This window comes from Ranitomeya variabilis, chromosome 1 (genome assembly GCF_051348905.1).
Source record: "Ranitomeya variabilis isolate aRanVar5 chromosome 1, aRanVar5.hap1, whole genome shotgun sequence".
NCBI classification, from domain to species: domain Eukaryota; kingdom Metazoa; phylum Chordata; class Amphibia; order Anura; family Dendrobatidae; genus Ranitomeya; species Ranitomeya variabilis.
In genome coordinates, this window is record NC_135232.1 from 939,550,741 (window position 1) to 939,577,843 (window position 27,103).

The window sequence follows — 27,103 nt, forward strand, 5'->3', positions numbered from 1 at the left end:
AGGACATTTTTAATCTGCACCAAGTTATAGTTGAATAGATTTTACAAGGCGAATTTGCGTGAATCTGTCCGAATTGAATTTTGGGAGATTTGCTCATCACTAGAGAATAGTCACAAAGTTATTATGGTCCCATGTGTTATGACCCCAATGGCGAGGGTCTCAGAGGAACAAGTAAGTCTGCGACGTACAAAAATCCAGCTCATAGGGCAGTGGTAACTGGGTTGACCATATAACTACTCCTAACGCCAACACTAGAAGTAGCCGGGGAACATGCCTACGTTGGTCGCTAGATGTCTCGCGCCAGCTGGAGGACTAACTACCCCTAGAAGAGGAAAACAAAGACCTCTCTTGCCTCCAGAGAATAGACCCCAAAAGTCGGATACAAGCCCCCCACAAATAATAACGGTGAGGTAAGAGGAAATGACAAACACAGAGATGAACTAGGTTTAGCAAAGAGAGGCCCACTTACTAATAGCAGAATGTAGTAAGATAACTTATATGGTCAACAAAAACCCTAACAAAATTCCACACTGGAGATACAAGAACCCCCGAACCGTCTAACGGCCCGGGGGGAGAACTCCAGCCTCCCTAGAGCTTCCAGCAAGGATAGGATACAGATTATGTACAAGCTGGACAAAAATGCAAACAAAAACAAATAGCAAAAAGCAAGAAAGCAGACTTAGCTTAATTTAGCAGGAACCAGGATCAGTAGACAAGAGCACAACAGATTAGCTCTGATTACAATGTTGCCAGGCATTGAACTGAAGGTCCAGGGAGCTTATATAGCAACCCCCTGACCTAACGACCCAGGTGAGCATACAAGGGATGAATTACATACCCAGAGTCAAATCACTAGTAACCACTAGAGGGAGCCAAAAGGTAAATTCACAACAGTACCCCCCCCTTAGTGAGGGGTCACCGAACCCTCACCAAGACCACCAGGGCGATCAGGATGAGCGGCGTGAAAGGCACGAACTAAATCGGCCGCATGTACATCAGAGGCGACCACCCAGGAATTATCCTCCTGACCATAGCCCTTCCACTTGACCAGGTACTGAAGCCTCCGCCTGGAGAGACGAGAATCTAAGATCTTCTCCACCACGTACTCCAACTCGCCCTCAACCAACACCGGAGCAGGAGGCTCAGCAGAAGGAACCACAGGCACAACGTACCGCCGCAACAAGGACCTATGAAATACGTTGTGAATGGCAAATGACACCGGAAGATCCAGGCGAAAGGATACAGGATTAATGATTTCCAATATCTTGTAAGGACCAATGAAGCGAGGCTTAAATTTGGGAGAGGAGACCTTCATAGGAACAAATCGAGAAGACAGCCATACCAAATCCCCAACGCGAAGTCGGGGACCCACACCGCGGCGGCGGTTGGCAAAACGCTGAGCCTTCTCCTGTGACAACTTCAAGTTGTCCACCACATGACTCCAGATCCGCTGCAACCTATCCACCACGGAATCCACCCCAGGACAGTCAGAAGGCTCCACATGTCCCGAGGAAAAACGAGGATGGAAACCAGAGTTGCAGAAAAATGGCGAAACCAAGGTGGCGGAACTAGCCCGATTATTAAGGGCAAATTCAGCCAACGGCAAGAAGGTCACCCAATCATCCTGATCAGAAGAGACAAAACACCTCAAATAAGCCTCCAGAGTCTGATTAGTTCGCTCCGTTTGTCCGTTAGTCTGGGGATGGAAAGCGGACGAAAACGACAAATCAATGCCCATCCTACCACAAAAGGATCGCCAGAACCTGGAAACAAACTGGGATCCTCTGTCCGACACAATATTCTCAGGAATGCCGTGCAAACGAACCACGTTCTGGAAGAACACAGGAACCAGATCAGAAGAGGAAGGCAGCTTAGGCAAAGGAACCAGATGGACCATCTTGGAGAAACGATCACATATCACCCAGATGACAGACATGCCCTGAGACACCGGAAGATCCGAAATGAAATTCATAGAGATGTGTGTCCAAGGTCTCTTCGGGACAGGCAAGGGCAAAAGCAACCCGCTGGCACGAGAGCAACAAGGCTTAGCTCGGGCACAAGTACCACAGGACTGCACAAATGACCGCACATCCCTAGACAAGGAAGGCCACCAAAAGGACCTGGCCACCAGATCTCTGGTGCCAAAAATTCCCGGGTGCCCTGCCAACACCGAGGAATGAACCTCGGAAATGACTCTGCTGGTCCATCTAGCAGGCACAAACAATCTGTCAGGTGGACAAGAGTCAGGCCTACCAGCCTGAAATCTCTGCAACACACGTCGCAGATCTGGAGAAATAGCAGACACGATAACTCCTTCCTTAAGAATACCCACAGGTTCAGCGACTCCAGGAGCATCAGGCACAAAGCTCCTAGACAGAGCATCGGCCTTCACATTCTTAGAACCTGGTAAATACGAGACCACAAAGTCAAAACGGGAGAAAAACAATGACCAGCGGGCCTGTCTAGGATTCAGGCGTTTAGCAGACTCGAGATACATCAGATTTTTGTGATCAGTCAAGACCACCACACGATGCTTAGCACCCTCGAGCCAATGACGCCACTCCTCAAATGCCCACTTCATGGCCAACAACTCCCGATTGCCCACATCATAATTTCGCTCTGCCGGCGAAAACTTCCTAGAGAAAAAGGCACAAGGCCTCATAGTAGAGCAACCAGGGCCTCTCTGCGACAAAACGGCCCCTGCCCCAATCTCCGAAGCATCCACCTCAACCTGAAAGGGAAGTGAGACGTCAGGCTGGCACAAAACAGGCGCCGAAGTAAATCGGCGTTTCAACTCCTGGAAAGCCTCCACGGCAGCAGGAGCCCAGTTAGCTACATCAGAGCCTTTCTTGGTCATATCCGTCAGCGGTTTAACAACGCTAGAGAAATTTGCGATAAAACGACGGTAGAAGTTAGCAAAACCCAAGAACTTCTGAAGACTCTTAACTGACGAGGGTTGAGTCCAATCATGAATAGCTCGGACCTTGACTGGATCCATCTCCACAGCAGAAGGGGAAAAAATGAACCCCAAAAAGGGAACCTTCTGTACACCAAAGAGACACTTTGAGCCTTTTACAAACAAAGAATTTTCACGCAGAATCTCAAAAACTATCCTGACGTGCTCCACATGCGAGTCCCAATCATCAGAAAAAAACAGAATATCATCCAGATAAACAATCAAAAATTTATCCAGATACTTCCGGAAAATGTCATGCATGAAGGACTGAAAAACTGAAGGGGCATTAGAGAGCCCAAATGGCATCACCAAGTACTCAAAATGACCTTCAGGCGTATTGAATGCGGTTTTCCATTCATCGCCCTGCCTAATGCGCACAAGGTTGTACGCACCACGAAGGTCTATCTTGGTGAACCACTTGGCACCTTTAATCCGGGCAAACAAATCTGACAACAGCGGCAAAGGATACTGAAATTTGACAGTGATCTTATTTAAAAGCCGATAGTCAATACAAGGCCTCAAAGATCCGTCCTTTTTGGCCACAAAAAAGAATCCCGCACCAAGAGGGGAAGAAGAAGGACGGATATGCCCCTTCTCAAGAGACTCCTTGATATATGAACGCATCGCGGTATGTTCAGGTACCGACAGATTAAACAGTCTCCCCTTAGGAAACTTACTGCCAGGAATCAAATCTATTGCACAGTCACATTCCCTATGAGGAGGCAGTGCACTGGACTTAGACTCGCTGAAGACATCCTGATAATCAGACAAATACTCCGGAACTTCCGAAGGCGTAGAAGAAGCAATAGACAAGGGCAGGGAATCTCCATGAATTCCATGGCAGCCCCAACTTGACACTGACATAGCCTTCCAGTCCAAGACTGGGTTATGGGTCTGTAACCATGGCAAACCCAAAACAACCAAATCATGCATTTTATGCAGAACAAGAAAACGTATTACCTCCCGATGTTCGGGAGTCATGCACATGGTAACCTGTGTCCAAAACTGCGGTTTATTTTTTGCCAATGGCGTAGAATCAATACCCCTAAGAGGGATAGGATTTTCCAATGGCTCAAGAACAAATCCGCAGCGCTTGGCAAATGACAAATCCATAAGGCTCAGGGCAGCACCTGAGTCCACAAACGCCATGACAGGATACGATGACAGTGAGCAAATCAAAGTTACAGATAGAATAAACTTAGGTTGCAAATTACCAATGGCGACCGGACTAACAACCTTAGTAAGACGTTTAGAGCATGCTGAGATAACATGTGTAGAATCACCACAGTAGTAACACAAGCCATTCTGGCGTCTATGAATTTTCCGCTCATTTCTAGTCAGGATTCTATCACATTGCATTAAATCAGGTGCCTGTTCAGACAACACCATGAGGGAATTTGCGGTCTTGCGCTCCCGCAACCGCCGGTCGATTTGAATAGCCAGGGCCATAGAATCATTCAGACCTGTGGGAATGGGAAAACCCACCATAACATTCTTAATGGCTTCAGAAAGGCCATTTCTAAAATTTAAATCGGTCTCCGGAAAACGGTTCAGGAATCGGTATCTTAGGTTCTGACATAGGATTTCTGATAACATAATCTTGTATGCCCTGCACACGAGCAGCAAGCTGATCCACACTTGTAATCAAGGTCTGGACATTCATGTCTGCAGCAAACACAAGCCACTCAGAGGTAAAGGGGACAAGAAAAAAAAATGAGAGAGAGAAAAAAAAAACTCAGAACTTTCTTTCTTATAATCCCGCTTCTGCAATGCATTTAACATTTAATACAGGCCTGGCAAACTGTTATGACCCCAATGGCGAGGGTCTCAGAGGAACAAGTAAGTCTGCGACGTACAAAAATCCAGCTCATAGGGCAGTGGTAACTGGGTTGACCATATAACTACTCCTAACGCCAACACTAGAAGTAGCCGGGGAACATGCCTACGTTGGTCGCTAGATGTCTAGCGCCAGCCGGAGGACTAACTACCCCTAGAAGAGGAAAACAAAGACCTCTCTTGCCTCCAGAGAATAGACCCCAAAAGTCGGATACAAGCCCCCCACAAATAATAACGGTGAGGTAAGAGGAAATGACAAACACAGAGATGAACTAGGTTTAGCAAAGAGAGGCCCACTTACTAATAGCAGAATGTAGTAAGATAACTTATATGGTCAACAAAAACCCTAACAAAATTCCACACTGGAGATACAAGAACCCCCGAACCGTCTAACGGCCCGGGGGGAGAACTCCAGCCTCCCTAGAGCTTCCAGCAAGGATAGGATACAGATTATGTACAAGCTGGACAAAAATGCAAACAAAAACAAATAGCAAAAAGCAAGAAAGCAGACTTAGCTTAATTTAGCAGGAACCAGGATCAGTAGACAAGAGCACAACAGATTAGCTCTGATTACAACGTTGCCAGGCATTGAACTGAAGGTCCAGGGAGCTTATATAGCAAACCCCCTGACCTAACGACCCAGGTGAGCATACAAGGGATGAATGACATACCCAGAGTCAAATCACTAGTAACCACTAGAGGGAGCCAAAAGGTAAATTCACAACACCCATGGCCCCTAGAGGGAAATATGTGATATACTTGATGATAAAGAATAAGATCCCCCTGGGGTATGCCTACTTTTGGAGCCCCAGTTACAAAGCATTGGATCCATCAGCCTAATGGGTTCTATCTGAAGTCAAAGGAGGCAAAAAAGAAGTCCATGATGATATTTCTCACTATACATGCAAATGACCATGATAAAATCTGAAAGTATGGAAAATATCTATTCCTTTTCATTTTCCCATGAGGGTTCTCAGCGCAAAACGTTTTTATTTAAATATAAACCATGCAGCTTCTTCTGATATTGCATGTTACTTTATAAATCTCAGGCTATCCTGGAAAGCGCTCGCACTGCTCACAGAGAAGAGTGTTTGCTTGCATTCTACTCTATTGCATCATTTGCCACTTTCTGAAGCCAAATCGACTCTTCTCTGAAGGCATCAAAACTATGAATTAACACATGAGGAATTATATACTTAACGAAAAAGTGTGAAACAACTGACATTATGTCTTACATTCTAGGTTCTTCAAAGTAGCCACCTTTTGCTTTGATGACTGCTTTGCACACACTTGGCATTCTCTTGATGAGCTTCAAGAGGTAGTCACTGGAAATGGTTTTCACTTCAAAGGTGTGCCCTGTCAGGTTTAATAAGTGGGATTTTTATGCCTTATAAATGGGGTTGGGACCATCAGTTGTGTTGTGCAGAAGTCTGGTGGATACACAGCTGATAGTCCTACTGAGTAGACTGTTTGTATTATGGCAAGAAAAAAGCAGCTAAGTAAAGAAAAACGAGTGGCCATCATTACTTTAAGAAATGAAGGTCAGTCAGTCCGAAAAATTGGGAAAACTTTGCAGCGTGGGACTTGACTGTACAACGGACAGGTATGGGATATTGTTGCTTTTTATATTGCATTTTTTACAGAACAACAAGGGCTTTGATTGGATTGAGAGTGTAATAAAGATGGAAAACCTGTGTGTTTAATTATTTCATTAAAATACTTTTTATTCTTAATGTGTGTGTATTAATTATCGGCTATTCTGCTATCTGTCTCTCTATGAAATATTAAGATTATATATATATATATATATATATATATATATATACTAGCTATTGAACCCGTTCTACGCCCGGGTGGCGAGCATTTATATTGGTATATGGTCTCCATCCTGGTATGTGCTGCTCCCATCTTGCTCTCCCATCCTGTCATGTGCTGCTCCATCCTGCGCCCCCATCCTCTCATGTGCTGCTCCACCGTGTCATGTGCTGCTCCATCTTGCATCCCCATCCTGTCATGTGCTGCTCCACCGTGTCATGTGCTGCTCCATCCTGCGCCCCATCCTGTCATGTGCTGCTCCACCATGTCATGTGCTGCTCCATCCTGCATCCCCATCCTGTCATGTGCTCCCATCCTGCGCCCCCATCCTATCACGTGCTGCTCCATCCTGCGCCCCCATCATTGCGGGCGGCTGTGTGGAGTGCGGGCGGCTGTGCGGAGTGCGGGCGGCTGTGCGGAGTGCGGGCGGCTGTGCAGAGTGCGGGCGGCTGTGCGGAGTGCGGGCGGCTGTGCTGAGTGCAGGCGGCTGTGCTGAGTGCGGGCGGCTGTGCTGAGTGCGGGCGGCTGTGCTGAGTGCGGGCGGCTGTGCGTGGCGCTGCTGGGTGCGGGCGGCTGTGGGTGGCTGTGCTGGGTGCGGTGGCTGTGCTGGGTGCAGCGGCTGTGTGTGGCTGTGGGTGGCGGCTGTGCTGGGTGCGGCGGCTGTGCGTGGCTGTGCTGGGTGCGGCGGCTGTGCGTGGCTGTGGGCGGCTGTGTGTGGCTGTGGGCGGCTGTGCTGGGTGTGGCGGCTGTGCTGGGTGCGGCGGCTGTGCTGGGTGCGGCGGCTGTGCGTGGCTGTGCTGGGTGCGGCGGCTGTGCTGGGTGCGGCGGCTGTGTGTGGCTGTGCTGGGTGCGGCGGCTGTGCGTGGCTGTGGGCGGCTGTGCGTGGCTGTGCTGGGTGCGGCGGCTGTGCTGGGTGCGGCGGCTGTGCGTGGCTGTGGGCGGCTGTGCTGGGTGCGGCGGCTGTGCTGAGTGCGGTGGCTGTGCTGAGTGCGGGCGGCTGTATGTGGCGCGGCTGTGCGTGGCTGTGCTGGGTGCGGGCAGCTGTGGGTGGCTGTGCTGGGTGCGGCGGGTGTGGACGGCTGTGCTGGGTGCGGCGGCTGTGCTGGGTGCGGCGGCTGTGCTGGGTGCGGCGGCTGTGCGTGGCTGTAGGCGGCTGTGTGTGGCTGTAGGCGGCTGTGCGTGGCTGTGCTGGGTGCGGCAGCTGTGGACGGCTGTGCTGGGTGCGGTGGCTGTGCTGGGTGCGGCGGCTGTGTGTGGCTGTGGGCGGCTGTGCGTAGCTGTGGGCGGCTGTGCGTGGCTGTGCTGGGTGCGGCGGCTGTGCTGGGTGCGGCGGCTGTGCGTGGCTGTGCTGGGTGCGGTGGCTGTGGTGGGTGCGGCGGCTGTACTGGGTGCGGCGGCTGTACTGGGTGCGGCGGCTGTGGGCGGCTGTGTGTGGCTGTGGGCGGCTGTGCGTGGCTGTGCTGGGTGCGGCGGCTGTGCTGAGTGCGGCGGCTGTGCTGGGTGCGGCGGCTGTGGGCGGCTGTGCGTGGCTGTGCTGGGTGCGGCAGCTGTGCTGGGTGCGGCGGCTGTGCTGGGTGCGGCGGCTGTGCTGGGTGCGGCGGCTGTGCGTGGCTGTGCTGGGTGCGGTGGCTGTGCTGGGTGCGGTGGCTGTGCGTGGCTGTAGGCGCCTGTGCGTGGCTGTGGGCGGCTGTGCGTGGCTGTGCTGGGTGCAGCGGCTGTGCGTGGCTGTAGGCGACTGTGCTGGGTGCGGCGGCTGTGCGTGGCTGTGCTGGGTGCTGTGGCTGTGGTGGGTGCGGCGGCTGTGGGTGGCTGTGCTGGGTGCGGCGGCTGTACTGGGTGTGGCGCCTGTGGGCGGCTGTGCGTGGCTGTGCTGGGTGCGGCGGCTGTGCTCGGTGCGGCGGCTGTGCTGGGTGCGGCGGCTGTGCGTGGCTGTGGTGGGTGCGGTGGCTGTGGACGTAAGTGGCGTAAGTAACAAATAGCTGTGGCATGAAGTGCCACAGCCTCATGGCACAGCAATTTGTTACTTGCGGAGGGTGAGTATACTTACCTGTCCCGTTCCACCGACGCCATTCTGGGCCATGAATATCCCCCTGCTCCCGGAATCGGCGCCTGCGCAGTCCGCGCTTTCCGGCGCCATTTTCTTGAAGACACATTGCAGTGTGTCTTCAAGAAAATGGCGCCGGAAAGCGCGGACTGCGCAGGCGCCTTTTCCGGCACCAGGAGGACAGATTTTCTGTGCCCTCCTGGTGCCGGAGAAGGCGCCTGCGCAGTCCGCGCTTTCCGGCGCCATTTTCTTGAAGACACACTGCAATGTGTCTTCAAGAAAATGGCGCCGGAAAGCGCGGACTGCGCAGGCGCCGATTCCGGGAGCAGGGGGATATTCATGGCCCGGAATGGCGTCGGTGGAACGGGACAGGTAAGTATACTCACCCTCCGCCTCCTGGCTCGTCCCTGTTTCTCTGTTGGAGATCGCGGTGTGCGTTCAGCGCTTACGCATACCGCGATCTCCTGGGAGCGTCGCTCTGTGGGGTCCAGACTGCGCCGGCGCTTGCGCAGTCTATAAAGGCTTCGGACAGAGTGACGCTCCCAGCGTTATATTATAGATATATATATATATATATATATATATATATATATATATATATATATATATATATATATACACATACACACCTATTCTTTGTGTGTATATCTATTCTATCTATTCTATTCTAGCCCATTCTATTTCATACTGTGTGCGGCATGTGCCAGCTTTTAATCTATCTATTATATATATATATATATATATATATATATATATATATATATATATACATATATATATATTTTTTTTTTTTTTTTTTTGAAGATTATTTGGTTTTGAAACGATGTGTACAGTTGTATTTTACAAAGTGATTTTAACATGAGCTTTTACATATGGAGAACTGCTGTATGTAAAACCTCATGTTAAAATCGCATTGCATACGGATTACATACGCATGTCATACGGATGTTCCGAGGAAAAAATTGCACAAAAATCGCATGACACTCGCATAGCACTCATCCGTTTTTTTCAGTCCGGATATCGGACTGTTTTGTTTCTCTCAAATGGGTACGTACCCTAAGGTTGAGGTCACATCATCATATTTTCCGTATCCGAGAGAATCAGGCTGATTATGCTAATCACACTCAGATCATAGAAGATCCGATTTAATTGGATTAGAAAAAGATGGAAAAAAAATCTCTATTTTCTACATTCAGTCAGGTCATGAAAATCAGACTGCACTCAGATGTTTTCCAATTGCAGTCCAGTGATTTCCACTCGCTCATTGACTTGCACGGCCGAGGGCGATCCAAATATCGGATGCAAATTGAGCATGCTACGAATCGGACGTGAGCACAGTTCTTTAGAATAGAATTTTTGCCAGATAACACTCATACTGAAAATATGGTCATCTGCATGAGTCCTTACAAGGGTCAATCAACGATATAAGCTGAATACAACAAGACAATCTGAACTTGGTCTAATGGCCTTTAACACCTGCTGAAAGAAATGATCATTAGGTTTCCATACAGTTTGCATAATGTTGGCTGCATATTCCCTATCTACAAGGGGAAATGTACTGTCAGCAATGTAGATTTTTAGGCACATAAACTACTCGAGTAGCCGACATGTCTTATGGCTCACATGAACCAATGATCTTGTGAAAACTTGTTTGAACTTTTCTAGATCCTTTCCTTCTAGACGAGGCCAATGTCCATTTTTCCATGTTCGTATTTTCCTCCCCTTCTTCCAAGAGCCTTAACTTTTTAGTTTTTCTGTCCACAAAGACATAATAAGAATTGTTTTCTGCTGTATTAGTTGTATTTTTGAAATACACTATTTATTTTGCCATATTGTGTATTGGAAAATGGGAAAAAAAATCCAAGTGCTGTAAAATTGCAAAAAAAAATCCTGCATTTATGACATTTCTTTGGGGGGCAACTGTTTCAAAGGCATACATTGTGTAGTAAAAATGACATTGTAATTAGATTTTTCACATCAGTACAATTACGGAGACACCAAACTTGTCCATATTTTGTATTACCGTACCTTAGTAGTAAGAAAAATCAGAAATGAAAAAAAAAAATTGTGATTGTGATGCTAGTTTCCGAGACCCGTGACGTTTTCATTTTCCAGTTAATGGAGCTGAGTGAGGGCTTATTTTTTTGAGAAGAGAGATACATCTTTTATTGATACCATTTTAGGATAGATATGACATACTGATCGCCTCTTCTTGGGTCAGGGACTTTGGAGAGGGCTCAGAAGCAGTGCCCACTTTATAAATATGGGATATTATCATATAGCTGACATCTGCAAGCAAGCAGCATGCTCACCGATCATGGTTAACTTCTTAAATGCCACTATTAAATGATAACAGTGGCATTTAAGCGCCACGATCCAGCCCCGGCGTTATTTTGGGGGCATATTGGCCCTCCTGCAGCGCAATTGCAGGGAGTCGATGGGTTCCTATGACTGCCACTGTGCCTGTCATATGATCTCTTTTGCTATGTCCCGTCTGATGATTTTCACTATATACAGCAATACTGTAGTATAGCTGTCTACAGTGCAGACGATCAGATAGTCAGAAGTAAGGTCAGAATTTTTTAAGCCAATAAAATAGTAAGAAAAAACTATACATGTTTAGTATCTGGATAGTCATACTGGCCTGAAAAAAATCATGTTATATTTTTACTGTACAATGCACGGTTTAAATTTACCCCCCTACCCCTATTCCCCCCCCCCCCAATTCACCAAAAATGAATTGCTTTTCTTTATTTTATTTTACCATTTTTTGCCATACTTAGATTTATTTAGCAATTTTCTCTTACTCTATATGCTAAATATTGCTCTTCAAAAGTCAAGCCCTTATAGGTCTATGTCAGTGCAAAGAAAAAAAATTATGGCTGTTTAGATGGGAGAGGAAAAAATGAAAACACAAAAGTGAAAATTGGCTGCTGGGGAAGGGGTTAAATTAAAGGATGTTAGATTGTGTAGTAGACCGGTATACTCCCCTAGGCTTAGTTCAATAGTAGAATGAGTTCTAGAATGTTCTGTCTGAGGCTTTATTGCTCACTACACGACTGTCGTCTAGCATTGATCTAAAGTTAGAATAGTCCTAGGCAGCCATCTTCAGATACCTCACATCACCTATTCTGGATTTCTTCCACCAGCCATTAGCTACCATCAAGGCTTTCTTTCTTCAGCTATCCACTGCATAATATTCATATAAAATTAATATGTAGAAATGCATCAACTCAAAACAGCTCATGGCTAATGTTCAATAATACATTCTCTATGATCAAACTATGCAAAGTGCAGCTTTTCAAATAAGACTATCCCAGGACACGGCCAAGGTAGATAATAAAATTGTCCTTACTAAATAGCCACTGAAGTAGAAATGATGGTTCACAAAGGGAAGAATAAAAATAAGAAGTAACATAAGATCTACTTTTTATGCACAAAATATCATGGCAGACTATGCATCCAGTGCTAAAAAGTAGAAGTGAGCTGATCTCTTCGTGCAACCTCAGAGTTCAGTGCTCTCTGGCCGTAGATAATAGCTGGACTCATTTTCTGAGCTTACGGGTTCCCGATGCAGCATTTGATTTGCCAGCCAGTAGTGACGTGATCTGTGAGCCATGCAGCAGAAAAGTGATGTTTTGCCAGCCCGACTAATTACAAGCTGATCTTGTCATCCTTGAGGAAAATCACATAGCTTCTATCCTCAGCCCAATAGCTCTGACTTGGATCGTGGACTGAGGTTGTGTAAAGCGATCCACTCACCACATCTACAGGGTGGGCCATGCATATGGATACACCTAAATAAAATGGGAATGGTTGGTGATATCAGCTTCCTGTTTGTGGCACATTAATATATGGGAGGGGGAAACCTTTTCAAGATGGGTGGTGACCATGGTGGCTATTTTGAAGTTGGCCATTTTGGATCCAACTTTACTTTTTCAAATGGGAAGAGGGTCTTGTGACACATCAAACTTATTGAGAATTTCACAAGAAAAACAATGGTGTGCTTGGTTTTAACGTAACTTTATTTTTTCATGAGTTATTTACAAGTTTCTCTTTGTTTACAGCCATTGACATGCCGCAGAGGTTAATACGTGAGGAGCGGATAGAAATTTTGTTGATGTCTGGTGAACGCAGTACCCAGGTCATTACAGCAGTTTTCAGTGCAAGACACCCTACACAAGAAAACTGTCACCATTCCCTCGTTATGTAGGTGTATCCATATAAATGGCCCACCCAAGCAAGTTTGCCTCATCACTTAACAACATTTTCTTTGTTAACTGAGGGTCCTGTTCCAATTTTTGTTTTGCCCATTCTGCAAATTCAGCTGTAAACCTGGACCCTTTTCTGGCATAGATTGTTTCATTGTGGTATCATTTCTATACTTTTAAGGTACTATGAATGGGAATCTGTCAGGTTAAAAAAATGCTATTAACCGGCAGATATGGGGTTAATATGCAGGCTATTAACCTGCTTTCTGAATCTGCATCTACACTGCCCAGCTGCAGGGAAGCAATGACTTTTATTCCTCCCGGCAGCATTCGGCTTCCAGTCACAGGGGTGGTGCTGGCGTGGGTCCCGTCCCTGCTCTGTGTATAGAGAGCAGTGGCTGTAACCACAAATGGGGCACTAACAGCAGGCTCTAATGCTGATCCTTCTGTCAGTCAGTGCGGGGGTGCAGTTACAGATGCCGCACTCTATACACAGAGCGGTGACTGAACTTGCACTGGCGCCACCCCGCGACTGAAACCCCAACGCTGCTGAGAGGAATAAAGGCTATTTCCTCCAATTACTGGGTCTCTGAGTGCGGGTGCCGGGTGGGTTCAGAACACTCTTTACCTCCAGTGTACCCCATATCTGTAGGGTAATAGCAGTTTTTTACATGACATTTAAGTGGCTAGCCCAACAGTCCTACTAATATTTATTATCAGGGGAAACAAGTGTAGTGAAGGTAAATTTTAAGCTGTTCCATTGCTTGTGGAGATGAGATGAGACAATCAGCACAGAAATGTTTGGCATGTGATGAACATTCATTTGGAACTGTATGTATGCAGACTGGGTAACGCAGCCGCCCTAGTAATGTGCTCAGCAGTTTGCATAGGTGAGACCCAATTCCGTCCTAGCGTGCTATTGAGGTATTGTTGGCAATTGCTACATCTGCACCTAATGTTCAGCCACAGACATGTTATCAGGTTATCTATAAGGTAGCTCGCTATAAACATATGCCATAAATATTGCTAAGCTGTGTATTTCCCCGGCTCCTAACCATAAATGAGTTCAATAAAAATATGTTTTCATGCCTGATGGTTTATGTTCATATGGTTCTATTAACCTAATTTCTTGCTTATACAGCATTGTGTAGAAACACAGGCAACGTTAAAAAGCAACATTTATGCAGAGGCACAATTCATGGGTAACATTCACTATTGCCAATTAGGAACTCTGATCTAATCTGTTCTTGTATATAAACTTGGGGAAAAGCTATTGCAGTCTGTCCTTCTCACTAACCTTGGGAAAGAGTGGGTTAAATTTTATCAGCCAGCACAGTTTGGACTGATTAAACCCAAATGTGACAAGTAACAGTTTACATGTCCTGAGCAGCAGATCAACTAATTTAAAGATTAGCGCATCTATTGGAAAGAATGCTTTGCATTGCAAATTTGCCACTTTCCCTTCCTACCCTGTAATTATGCAGCAGATAACAAATGAGACCTCTCTGGTCATATGTACTGCTTCATGTATTGATTTCGGACGATTCATGCTTATTTGTAAATGAACCTAATAACTATGTGCCGCACAACCATTTAAATAATTCTTTATTAAGCCCCAGATAAGATTGAACATGTACACAAGGTTTTATGCGATATCCCAGCCATAAAAACAGATTTGTTAGAAAGTTATACATTTGACCTTTTCACAAACAGAAGAATATTAATGTCAGCAGTTCTTTATTCCAAGGGACAATCCCAGTTTATCAAGATTTCTCTGGGGGAAACTTTATGCCTAGTTTTGAGGCTGACTGACTGCTCAATAGAGTAAGTCTTGCTTTATAGAGTACATGAAAATCTCACATCTATTATTACAAAGTCGAAAGCAAGAAATAGTAAAGAAGTTTCCGTGTTAGCAGGGCCAGATCAAAGATGAGCAAAGAATATCCTCAGATATTGGTGGCATCATCACTAATGAGATACTCCAGTTAATTGGTTTTGTACTCCATGGCTGAGCTTCAAAATTGGCATGCCCATTATTTAGCATTTTTTATTCTCGGTCTTCTTCATTTCATGCCGGTTTCTTGCAGAATGGAATCCGTTGGCTGTAATATATCAGCACAGTGCAGAAACTCCTATGCCTGGCTTGCTGAGAGTTTGTAAGAACCTTAAAAGTGAGGCAGGTAATGGAAACCACAAGATCCTACGTCTTTATGTTCATTGAAATTTACAGTAATGAATACTTCACCAGAAATATAGTATTTTATATTTTTTTTATATTTCATCTTGCGTGTACATTGATGTTCACAACAAGATGTTATTCTTTCTCCTAGTGTAGGCCGTTAATTAGTTGGATCAAGAGTTTGCCTGTGCTTATGGTCTACAAACCCTTGTGAGAATTTTAGAAACAATGGCATAAAACTTGGAAAGGAGCAGCAAAAGGTCAGCTCCTTTAAGTCTCCCAACCTCCTAGGAATAGGGAAAGCATTGTACAACTTGACTACACTAATTAAGAAAATCTGCTATTACTACTCTACATACCGTGTAACATAGGACATCTTATGGTTTATCAGAAGGAGGTGTGTTACTTGCTTCTCCTAGATCTAGCACCAGGTACTGTGTTTTTCTCCCACTGGTTGCCATATTCCTCTTTTCTTCAGAAAGTGCAGGCCTCATAACCCGGCTAAGGAGGAGGCCACCACCTGAGTATTTGGATAGTTGGCATCCACACTGCTACTGTGAACTTGCCATCCTACTCTTGAACATATTGAAAAATCCCAACACTCCCCTTCAGCCCTTTGCATCTTTCATTCTGATCAGCTAATATTTACACCCTGAACTTCATGCCAGATCTTTATCGCTTTATCACTTGGCAAGTTCTGTGACTTTGGACTCTGCTACATACATTAATGATCTGGTAGAAGGTTTACACAGTAAAATATTGATATTTGCAGATGATACAAAACTATGTAAAGCAGTTAATACAAGAGAAGATAGTATTCTGCTACAGATGGATCTGGATAAGTTGGAAACTTGGGCTGAAAGGTGGCAGATGAGGTTTAACAATGATAAATGTAAGATTATACACATGGGAAGAAGGAATCAATATCACCATTACACACTGAACGGGAAACCACTGGGTAAATCTGACAGGGAGAAGGACTTGGGGATCATAGTTAATGATAAACTTACCTGGAGCAGCCAGTGCCAGGCAGCAGCTGCCAAGGCAAACAGGATCATGGGGTGCATTAAAAGAGGTCTGGATACACATGATGAGAGCATTATACTGCCTCTGTACAAATCCCTAGTTAGACCGCACATGGAGTACTGTGTCCAGTTTTGGGCACCGGTGCTCAGGAAGGATATAATGGAACTAGAGAGAGTACAAAGGAGGGCAACAAAGTTAATAAAGGGGATGGGAGAACTACAATACCCAGATAGATTAGCGAAATTAGGATTATTTAGTCTAGAAAAAAGACGACTGAGGGGCGATCTAATAACCATGTATAAGTATATAAGGGGACAATACAAATATCTCGCTGAGGATCTGTTTATACCAAGGAAGGTGACGGGCACAATGGGGCATTCTTTGCGTCTGGAGGAGAGAAGGTTTTTCCACCAACATAGAAGAGGATTCTTTACTGTTAGGGCAGTGAGAATCTGGAATTGCTTGCCTGAGGAGGTGGTGATGGCGAACTCAGTCGAGGGGTTCAAGAGAGGCCTGGATGTCTTCCTGGAGCAGAACAATATTGTATCATACAATTATTAGGTTCTTTAGAAGGATGTAGATCTGGGGATTTATTATGATGGAATATAGGAATATAGGCTGAACTGGATGGACAAATGTCTTTTTTCGGCCTTACTAACTATGTTACTATGTTACTATGTTACTCAGCTCTGCTGTCTGCTACATCATTGAGTAACTCTGTTATATTGGTGGATGATTTCTAGTACAAATTCAGTTCTGCTTATCCTTTGACTCAACTTTACGTAATCGCTGTCCCAATTCTGCATGAGACTCTCTGACAAACGTAGCTCTGCTACATGACTAAGCCAAAACTTTTATACTACTGTACCAGCTCAGCATTGATTTCAGCTACAAATTTTGCTCTATTACGTCGCTGAGTTATTTCTGCTTCTTCAATGGACCTGTTCTCCCTTATTTTATACTGGTCTACTATTCCAGTTTTTCACTCTTGTATCTACCCTGCTTGCGAATTGCAGTACTAGAAGCCGAGATGCCATTCTGGCACAACAACTTTCTTGGCTCCAACTGGACCGCAGTGCTGTACCATAGGCATCTGTCCATACAACATAACATCAGGACCAAATACTTCGAAGATCTACCTCACCAGGTGAGACATTACAGGGAGTCCGCAGAACCTAAAAATCTGTCCTGAAGTATCTGATTCAGTGAAGGCTAGCTCCATGCTTCTAAATCTTGTGTAAACTCAAATTATTAACTGCAATATATAAACCTAACATTTTAATCCTGTTGCAGCACATAAATAAGATGAGAAAGTGTGAAACTTCTACTTCTGATCTAATATAAGGAGAAGCGAAACATAGAGAAATCACTAGTTAAAAGGACAACCGATAGAACAGAAAGGCTCATATTAAAATACTGCAGCACTTCATTATATAATGTGGTTCATTATAGTGTTTGCTTAAGTAAGATATATTTTGTGGTAGCAAAACGTACATTTTTGTCTTCAGTGTCATGTATCGAAATTGTAGGTTTGAGGTTCAGAAAGCAGTTCTCTAATGTGTAGGTGGAGGTTACTTATATAAAGGAAGGAGTCTACAGATAATTGCATTCCTTTCGTACAACATACCTTTTTTCTTTCTTGATTTCCCTGAGTGTTATTGCACAGATAAGACCAATTAAAGCTTCATTACAATAAGGATGAAGACAGTGAAAACTACTTAGGATAACGTAACCTTAAAAATGAATATTCAAAAGCAAATCTACCATCAGATTTCACTATATAAACAGCATGCGTTTTCAAATATATTTTATATCTGATAAGGAAGGCTGATGTACTTACTGTGAAAAACTAACCGAATGGCTGCAGAGTCCTTTATTCAAAGTTTTCCTGCCTGATGATAAGAATTGTAATATCAGGCTGTCAAACTTAGAAAAGAAAGGATTATACAAGTGTTGTGATGTGAAATATTTTTTACAGTATATACGCCAGTCACCTCAGGTTTGAGAGATTTTTTTAAAAAATTGTTTATTCTCAAAAAGTCCACAATTCCCTCCAGTACTCATTGGAGAGGTTATGGACCAGAGGAGAGATCCTGTGTCTCTGCTTGAGCTGTAAATGCTGACTGGTCAGGGCCTTCCATGGCAGGTTTCCTGGGAAACCTGGGGTTCCGGTGGCCATACATAGAAGATGGGTACTGTCATGATTCCTCCACTCAATGAGTGATTGTTTTGCTGTTGTATGGAAACTGGGTTATGCTGAGTTTTTAGTGTTTTGATTGACAACTCACCTGTCCAATCTGGGACTGGGAGATGTACGACTTTCCCAAAGTGTTCTCTGTTCTGGAGATTACCCAAGCTATTTACCTGAGCTGTTTTCCTTTGAACCCTGCCAGACATAGTTTGTGCTTCTTGGTGAGTGTTTGCCTGATTCTGTTGTTCTGAGTTCTAATCTTCTGCTGCCTGAAACTTGGACCGTGTTCTGATGTATGACTTTGTCTTTTCCCTTGGTTTTCTATATGCTCTCTTGGTACTGACCCCAGACAGTCTGACTTCCCTGCCTCACAGTCTTCCTGTGAGTAGTGACTAGTGTCACACATCTCTCCCATCTCTTTGCACAATTCTCCCTCCCAAGCTCTCCCATGTATATGTATGCATTTGCATGTACACACCCTGCTCTATACCTTGTGTCGCTTGTGTTGCATATTACCTTAAAAATAGTCTGGGGGAAATGGTGGAGGAGGATGAGGAAAAAGCCAATATGCTAAATGACTTTTTTTCATCAGTATTTACACAAGAAAATCCCATGGCAGACAATATGATCAGTGATAACAAAAATTCCCCATTAATTGTCACCTGCTTAACCCAGCAGGAAGTACGGCGGCGTCTAAAAATCACTAAAATTGACAAATCTCCGGGCCCGGATGGGATACACCCCCGAGTACTGCACGAATTAAGTACAGTCATTGATAGACCATTATTTTTAATCTTTAAAGAGTCCATAATAACAGGGTCTGTACCACAGGACTGGCGTATAGCAAATGTGGTGCCAATATTCAAAAAAGGGACAAAAACTGAACTCGAAAATTATAGGCCAGTAAGCTTAACCTCTACTGTGGGTAAAATCCTGGAGGGCATTCTAAGGGATGCTATACTGGAGTATCTGAAGAGGAATAACCTCATGGCCCAGTATCAGCACGGGTTTACTAGGGACCGTTCATGTCAGACTAATTTGATCAGCTACTATGAAGCGGTAAGTTCTGGACTGGACCAAGGGAACCCTGTAGATGTAGTGTATATGGACTTTTCAAAAGCTTTTGAAACGGTGCCACACAAAAGGTTGATACATAAAATGAGAATAATGGGGATAGGGGAAAATAAGTGTAAGTGGGTTGAGAGCTGGCGCAGGGATAGGAAACAAAGGGTGGTTAATAATGGAGCACACTCGGACTGGGTCGTGGTTAGCAGTGGGGTACCACAGGGGTCAGTATTGGGCCCTCTTCTTTTTAACATATTTATTAATGACCTTGTAGGGGGCATTCAGAGTAGAATTTCAATATTTGCAGATGACACTAAACTCTGCAGGGTAATCAATACAGGGGAGGACAATTTTATATTACAGGATGATTTATGTAAATGGCAAATGAGCTTTAATGGGGATAAATGTAAGGTCATGCACTTGGGTAGAAGTAATAAGATGTATAACTATGTGCCTAATTCTAAAACTCTGGGTAAAATCGTCAATGAAAAGGACCTGGGTGTATGGGTGGATGACAAACTCATATTCAGTGGCCAGTGTCAGGCAGCTGCTACAAAGGCAAATAAAATAATGGGATGCATTAAAAGAGGCATAGATGCTCATGAGGAGAACATAATTTTACCTCTATACAAGTCACTAGTTCGACCACACTTAGAATACTGTCATGAATCCCAATGGCTAGGGATAGCACAGGACAAGCAAAGTACAAATATATTACGGACGAGCTCTAGGGTGATGGAACCTGGGCTGACCGCTGCCCTACGCCTGACAAACGCAACTAGAGATAGCCAGGGAGCGTGCCTACGTTGGTTCTAGATGCCACGCACCAGCCTAAGAGCTAACTAGCACTGCAGAGAAAATAAAGACCTCACTTGCCTCCAGCGGAATGAACCCCAAAAGATATAGTTGCCCCCCACATGTATTGACGGTGAAATGAGAGGAAGGCACACACATAGAGATGATATATATAGTTTTAGCAAATTGAGGCCCGCTGTAAACTAGAAAGCAGAACGAATACAAAAGGGGACTGAGCGGTCAGCAAAAAACCCTAATCAAAAAAACCATCCTGAGATTACAAGAACCCATGTGCCAACTCATGGCACATGGGGAGAACCTCAGTCCACTAGAGCTACCAGCTAGCATAGAGACATAATAAGCAAGCTGGACAAAAAACCAAACAACTGAAAATCAGCACTTAGCTTATCCTGAAAGATCTGGGAGCAGGTAGGCAGGAACCAAACAGAGCACATCTGAATACATTGATAGCCGGCAAGGGAAATGACAGAAAGGCCAGGTAAAATAGGAAACACCCAGCCACTGATGGACAGGTGGAAACCAAAGGCCGCAACCCACCAAAGTCACCCAGTACCAGCAGTAACCACCAGAGGGAGCCCACAAACAGAATCCACAACAGTGCCCCCCCCTTGAGGAGGGGTCACCGAACCCTCACGAGAACCCCCAGGGCGATCAGGGTGAGCTCTATGGAAGGCGCGGACCAAATCAGTCGCATGAACATCGGAGGCGACCACCCAGGAATTATCCTCCTGACCATAACCCTTCCACTTAACCAAATACTGGAGTTTGCGTCTGGAAACACGAGAATCCAAGATCTTCTCAACAACATACTCCAATTCTCCCTCCACCAGCACCGGAGCAGGAGGCTCAACCGAAGGAACAACGGGCACCTCATACCTCCGCAACAACGACCGATGGAACACATTATGAATAGCAAACGATGCTGGGAGATCCAAACAAAAAGATACAGGGTTAAGAATCTCCGAGATCCTATCCTAAGGACCGATGAACCGAGGCTTGAACTTAGGAGAAGAGACCTTCATAGGGACAAAACGAGAAGACAACCACACCAAATCCCCAACAAGAAGTCGGGGACCCACGCGGCGACGGCGATTAGCAAACTGCTGAGTCTTCTCCTGAGATAACTTCAAATTGTCCACCACCTGATTCCAAATCTGATGTAGCCTGTCCACCACCACGTCCACTCCAGGACAATCCGAAGGCTCCACCTGACCAGAGGAAAAACGAGGATGAAACCCCGAATTACAAAAAAAAGGAGAGACCAACGTGGCCGAACTAGCCCGATTATTAAGAGCAAATTCGGCCAGTGGCAAAAAAGCAACCCAGTCATCTTGATCAGCAGAAACAAAACACCTCAAATAAGTTTCCAAGGTCTGATTAGTTCGCTCCGTCTGGCCATTCGTCTGAGGATGGAATGCAGACGAGAAAGACAAATCAATGCCCATCTTGGCACAAAACGTCCGCCAAAATCTAGACACAAACTGGGATCCCCTGTCAGAAACGATATTCTCCGGAATCCCATGCAAACGAACCACGTTCTGAAAAAATAAAGGGACCAACTCAGAGGAGGAAGGCAACCTAGGCAAGGGCACCAAATGAACCATCTTAGAAAAGCGGTCACACACAACCCAGATAACGGACATTTTCTGTGAAACCGGGAGATCAGAAATAAAATCCATGGAAATGTGCGTCCAAGGCCTCTTCGGAATGGGCAAGGATAACAACAACCCACTGGCCCGAGAACAGCAAGGCTTAGCTCGAGCACACACTTCACAAGACTGCACAAAGGTACGCACATCCCTAGACAAGGAAGGCCACCAAAAAGACCTGGCCACCAAGTCTCTAGTACCAAATATTCCAGGATGACCAGCCAACACAGAAGAATGGACCTCGGAGATGACTCTACTGGTCCAATCATCCGGAACAAACAGTCTTTCTGGTGGACAACGATCCGGTTTATCCACCTGAAACTCCTGCAATGCACGTCGCAAGTCTGGGGATACGGCGGACAATATTACCCCATCCCTAAGGATACCAGTAGGCCCAGAGTCTCCAGGAGAGTCAGGCACAAAACTCCTGGAAAGAGCATCTGCCTTCACATTCTTTGAACCTGGCAGGTATGAAACCACGAAATTGAAACGAGAAAAAAACAACGACCAACGAGCCTGTCTAGGATTCAAACGCCTGGCAGACTCAAGGTAAATGAGATTCTTGTGATCAGTCAAGACCACCACACGATGTTTAGCACCCTCAAGCCAATGACGCCACTCCTCAAATGCCCACTTCATGGCCAAAAGCTCCCGATTACCCACATCATAATTGCGCTTGGCGGGCGAGAATTTTCTAGAGAAGAATGCACATGGCTTCATCACCGAGCCATTAGAACTTCTCTGTGACAAAACCGCCCCCGCTCCAATCTCGGAAGCATCAACCTCAACCTGAAAAGGAAGTGAAACATCTGGTTGACACAACACAGGAGCAGAAGAAAACCGGCACTTAAGTTCCTGAAAGGCCTCCACGGCCGCAGGAGACCAATCAGCAACATCAGCACCCTTTTTAGTCAAATCAGTCAAAGGTTTAACAATACTGGAAAAATTAGCAATGAACCGACGATAAAAATTAGCAAACCCCAAGAACTTCTGAAGGCTCTTAACAGATGTAGGTTGTGTCCAGTCACAAATCGCCTGAACCTTGACGGGATCCATCTCAATAGTAGAAGGAGAAAAAATGTACCCCAAAAAAGAAATCTTCTGGACTCCGAAGAGACACTTTGAGCCCTTCACAAACAGAGAATTGGCCTGCAGAACCTGAAACACCTTCCTGACCTGTAGAACATGAGACTCTCAGTCATCAGAAAACACCAAAATATCATCCAAATACACAATCATAAACTTATCCAGATATTCACGGAAAATATTGTGCATAAAGGACTGAAAGACTGACGGAGCATTGGAGAGTCCAAAAGGCATTACCAAATACTCAAAATGGCCCTCAGGCGTATTAAATGCGGTTTTCCACTCATCACCCTGTTTTATCCGCACCAGATTATACGCACCGCGAAGATCTATCTTAGTGAACCACCTAGCCCCCTTAATGCAAGCAAACAAATCAGTCAATAATGGCAATGGATACTGATACTTGACTGTAATCTTATTCAGAAGGCGATAATCTCTACAAGGCCTCAGGGAACCATCTTTTTTTGCCACAAAAAAAAAACCTGCTCCCAGAGGGGACGAAGATGGACGAATATGTCCCTTTTCCAAGGACTCCTTAATATAATTCCGCATAGCAGTATGCTCTGGCAGTGACAGATTAAATAAACGACCCTTAGGGAACTTACTGCCAGGAATCAATTCTATAGCACAGTCACAATCTCTATGCGGAGGGAGCGAATTGAGCTTAGGCTCCTCAAAAACATCCCTATAGTCAGACAAAAACGCAGGGATCTCAGAAGGAGTAGATGAAGCGATTGAAATCGGAGGTGCATCATCATGAACCCCCTGACATCCCCAGCTTAACACAGACATTGTTTTCCAGTCCAGGACAGGATTATGAGTTTGTAACCATGGCAGACCAAGCACTAGTACATCATGTAAATTATAAAGTACAAGTAAGCGAATCACCTCCTGATGAACGGGAGTCATGCGCATGGTCACTTGTGTCCAATACTGCGGTTTATTCATAGCCAATGGTGTAGAGTCAATTCCCTTCAGAGGAATAGGAACTTCCAGAGGTTCCAGACTAAAACCGCAGCGTTTAGCAAATGACCAATCCATAAGACTCAGGGCAGCGCCCGAATCCACATAGGCATCGACGGAAATGGAAGACAGTGAAAAAATCAGAGTCACAGACAAAATGAACTTAGGCTGCAGAGTACCAATGGCAAAAGATTTATCAACCCTTTTTGTGCGTTTAGAGCATGCTGATATAACATGAGCTGAATCACCACAATAGAAACACAATCCATTTTTCCGCCTATAATTTTGCCGTTCACTTCTGGACTGAATTCTATCACATTGCATAGTCTCAGGTGCCTGTTCAGAAGACACCGCCAACTGGTGCACGGGTTTGCGCTCCCGTAAACGCCGATCAATCTGAATGGCCATAGCCATAGACTCATTCAGACCTGTAGGCGTAGGGAACCCCACCATAATATCCCTAATGGCCTCAGAAAGACCATTTCTGAAGTTTGCAGCCAGGGCGCACTCATTCCACTGAGTAAGCACCGACCATTTCCGAAACTTCTGACAATATATCTCCGCTTCATCATGCCCCTGAGAGAGGGCTAATAAAGCCTTTTCAGCCTGAATCTCCAGGTTAGGTTCTTCATAGAGCAATCCCAATGCCAGAAAAAACGCATCCACACTGAGCAATGCAGGATCCCCTGGTGCCAATGCAAATGCCCAATTCTGAGGGTCGCCCCGCAGGAAAGATATTACAATCTTGACCTGTTGAGCAGGGTCTCCAGAGGAGCGAGATTTTAAAGAAAGAAACAATTTACAATTGTTCCTGAAATTCAGGAAGGTAGATCTATCTCCAGAAAAGAACTCTGGAATAGGAATTCTAGGTTCAGACATGGGAGTGTGAACAACAAAATCCTGTATGTTTTGAACTTTTGCCGCGAGATTACTCAGGCTGGAAGCCAAACTCTGGACATCCATGTTAAACAGCTAAGATCAGAGCCATTCAAGGGTTAAGATGAGGTAAGAAGCAGCTAGACAGCAATTAAGGGCTAGGCAGCAAAACTCTGAAGGGAAAAAAAAAAAAAAAATTTCCCTTAAACACTTCTCTTTCTCCTGCTTCAGCCCAAACAATTAACACTTTGTGGGCCGGCTATACTGTCATGAATCCCAATGGCTAGGGATAGCACAGGACAAGCAAAGTACAAATATATTACGGACGAGCTCTAGGGTGATGGAACCTGGGCTGACCGCTGCCCTACGCCTGACAAACGCAACTAGAGATAGCCAGGGAGCGTGCCTACGTTGGTTCTAGACGCCACGCACCAGCCTAAGAGCTAACTAGCACTGCAGAGAAAATAAAGACCTCACTTGCCTCCAGCGGAATGAACCCCAAAAGATATAGTTGCCCCCCACATGTATTGACGGTGAAATGAGAGGAAGGCACACACATAGAGATGATATATATAGTTTTAGCAAATTGAGGCCCGCTGTAAACTAGAAAGCAGAACGAATACAAAAGGGGACTGAGCGGTCAGCAAAAAACCCTAATCAAAAAAACCATCCTGAGATTACAAGAACCCATGTGCCAACTCATGGCACATGGGGAGAACCTCAGTCCACTAGAGCTACCAGCTAGCATAGAGACATAATAAGCAAGCTGGACAAAAAACCAAACAACTGGAAATCAGCACTTAGCTTATCCTGAAAGATCTGGGAGCAGGTAGGCAGGAACCAAACAGAGCACATCTGAATACATTGATAGCCGGCAAGGGAAATGACAGAAAGGCCAGGTAAAATAGGAAACACCCAGCCACTGATGGACAGGTGGAAACCAAAGGCCGCAACCCACCAAAGTCACCCAGTACCAGCAGTAACCACCAGAGGGAGCCCACAAACAGAATCCACAACAGAATACTGTGCACAGTTCTGGTCTCCGGTGTATAAGAAAGACATAGCTGAACTGGAGCGGGAGCAGAGAAGAGCGACCAAGGGTATTAGAGGACTGGGGGGTCTGCAATACCAAGATAGATTATTACACTTGGGGCTGTTTAGTTTGGAAAAATGAAGACTAAGGGGTGATCTTATTTTAATGTATAAATATATGAGGGGACAGTACAAAGACCTTTCTGATGATCTTTTTAATCATAGACCTGAGACAGGGACAAGGGGGCATCCTCTACGTCTGGAGGAAAGAAGGTTTAAGCATAATAACAGACGCGGATTCTTTACTGTAAGAGCAGTGAGACTATGGAATTCTCTGCCGTATGATGTTGTAATGAGTGATTCATTACTAAAATTTAAGAGGGGACTGGATACCTTTCTTGAAAAGTATAATGTTACAGGGTATATACACTAGATTCCTTGATATGGCGTTGATCCAGGGAACTAGTCTGACTGCCGTATGTGGAGTCGGGAAGGAATTTTTTTCCCCAATGTGGAGCTTACTCTTTGCCATATGTTTTTTTTTTGCCTTCCTCTGGATCAACATGTTAGGGCATGTTAGGTTAGGCTATGGGTTGAACTAGATGGACTTAAAGTCTTCCTTCAACCTTAATAACTATGTAACTATGTAACCTTTATTATATACATACATTCATGCATCATTAGTCAATTAGTCATTAAGAGGGAGTAGAAGATAACATATATTGCCAGGCCGGGTGATCTGGTGCTTTTTGTTATGTCTGTGCATTGCATCAGTAATTTGTCTGAAGCAGTGTACTAGACTGGACAATATACTGAAGCTGTGTTTGAAGCGGAGCAAATATTGGGAGAGGTTTTGGTGTAACAGGGAGTGTCCTGACTGTTGGCTTCTAGCAAACTATAAGGGCTTAGGTGAAATGTAGTCAGAAGAGGGCAGAGGATCGTGAAGTGTTGGCTGTAATAGAACTGATGCCAGGAGACATAAAAATTGGCTGAAAAAGTATATAAGGTTGTTTAGTGGCATTATCTTTAGGCATTTATGGCAAAACCAGTAACTGAGTCAGGGTAGTGGACAACCTCTTTAATGTATTAGAATGTAATCAAGCACAATTTATTTTGGCCAAAGTCACCAGTTCATAAGATTACTCGTTCTTTGTAAAGTTTGTACTGCCTATATGAGTTCTGCTCTTCCTACTTCCCTCGCTGAGGATCACTAACCATACCTTCCATGACATCACTGTTCATAGCACCCTGCAGAGTTCTGCCTTCTGTATACAGGGTTGTGTTTGACTGACAGGCTGAAATCCATTCCAAGCCCAGACAATCTCTACTCTTTGAGCTTTGAATGGAATGCAGCAGCA

At 45.1% G+C, this 27,103-nt stretch overlaps 1 protein-coding gene across 1 annotated transcript in view; it reads right to left on the reverse strand.

Annotated features, from left to right (window-relative positions):
- The window catches only part of SLC7A11 (solute carrier family 7 member 11), a 384,257-nt gene that overhangs the window by 34,954 nt on the left and 322,200 nt on the right, over window positions 1-27,103 (reverse strand). The gene's annotated exons all lie outside the window — the stretch shown is intronic.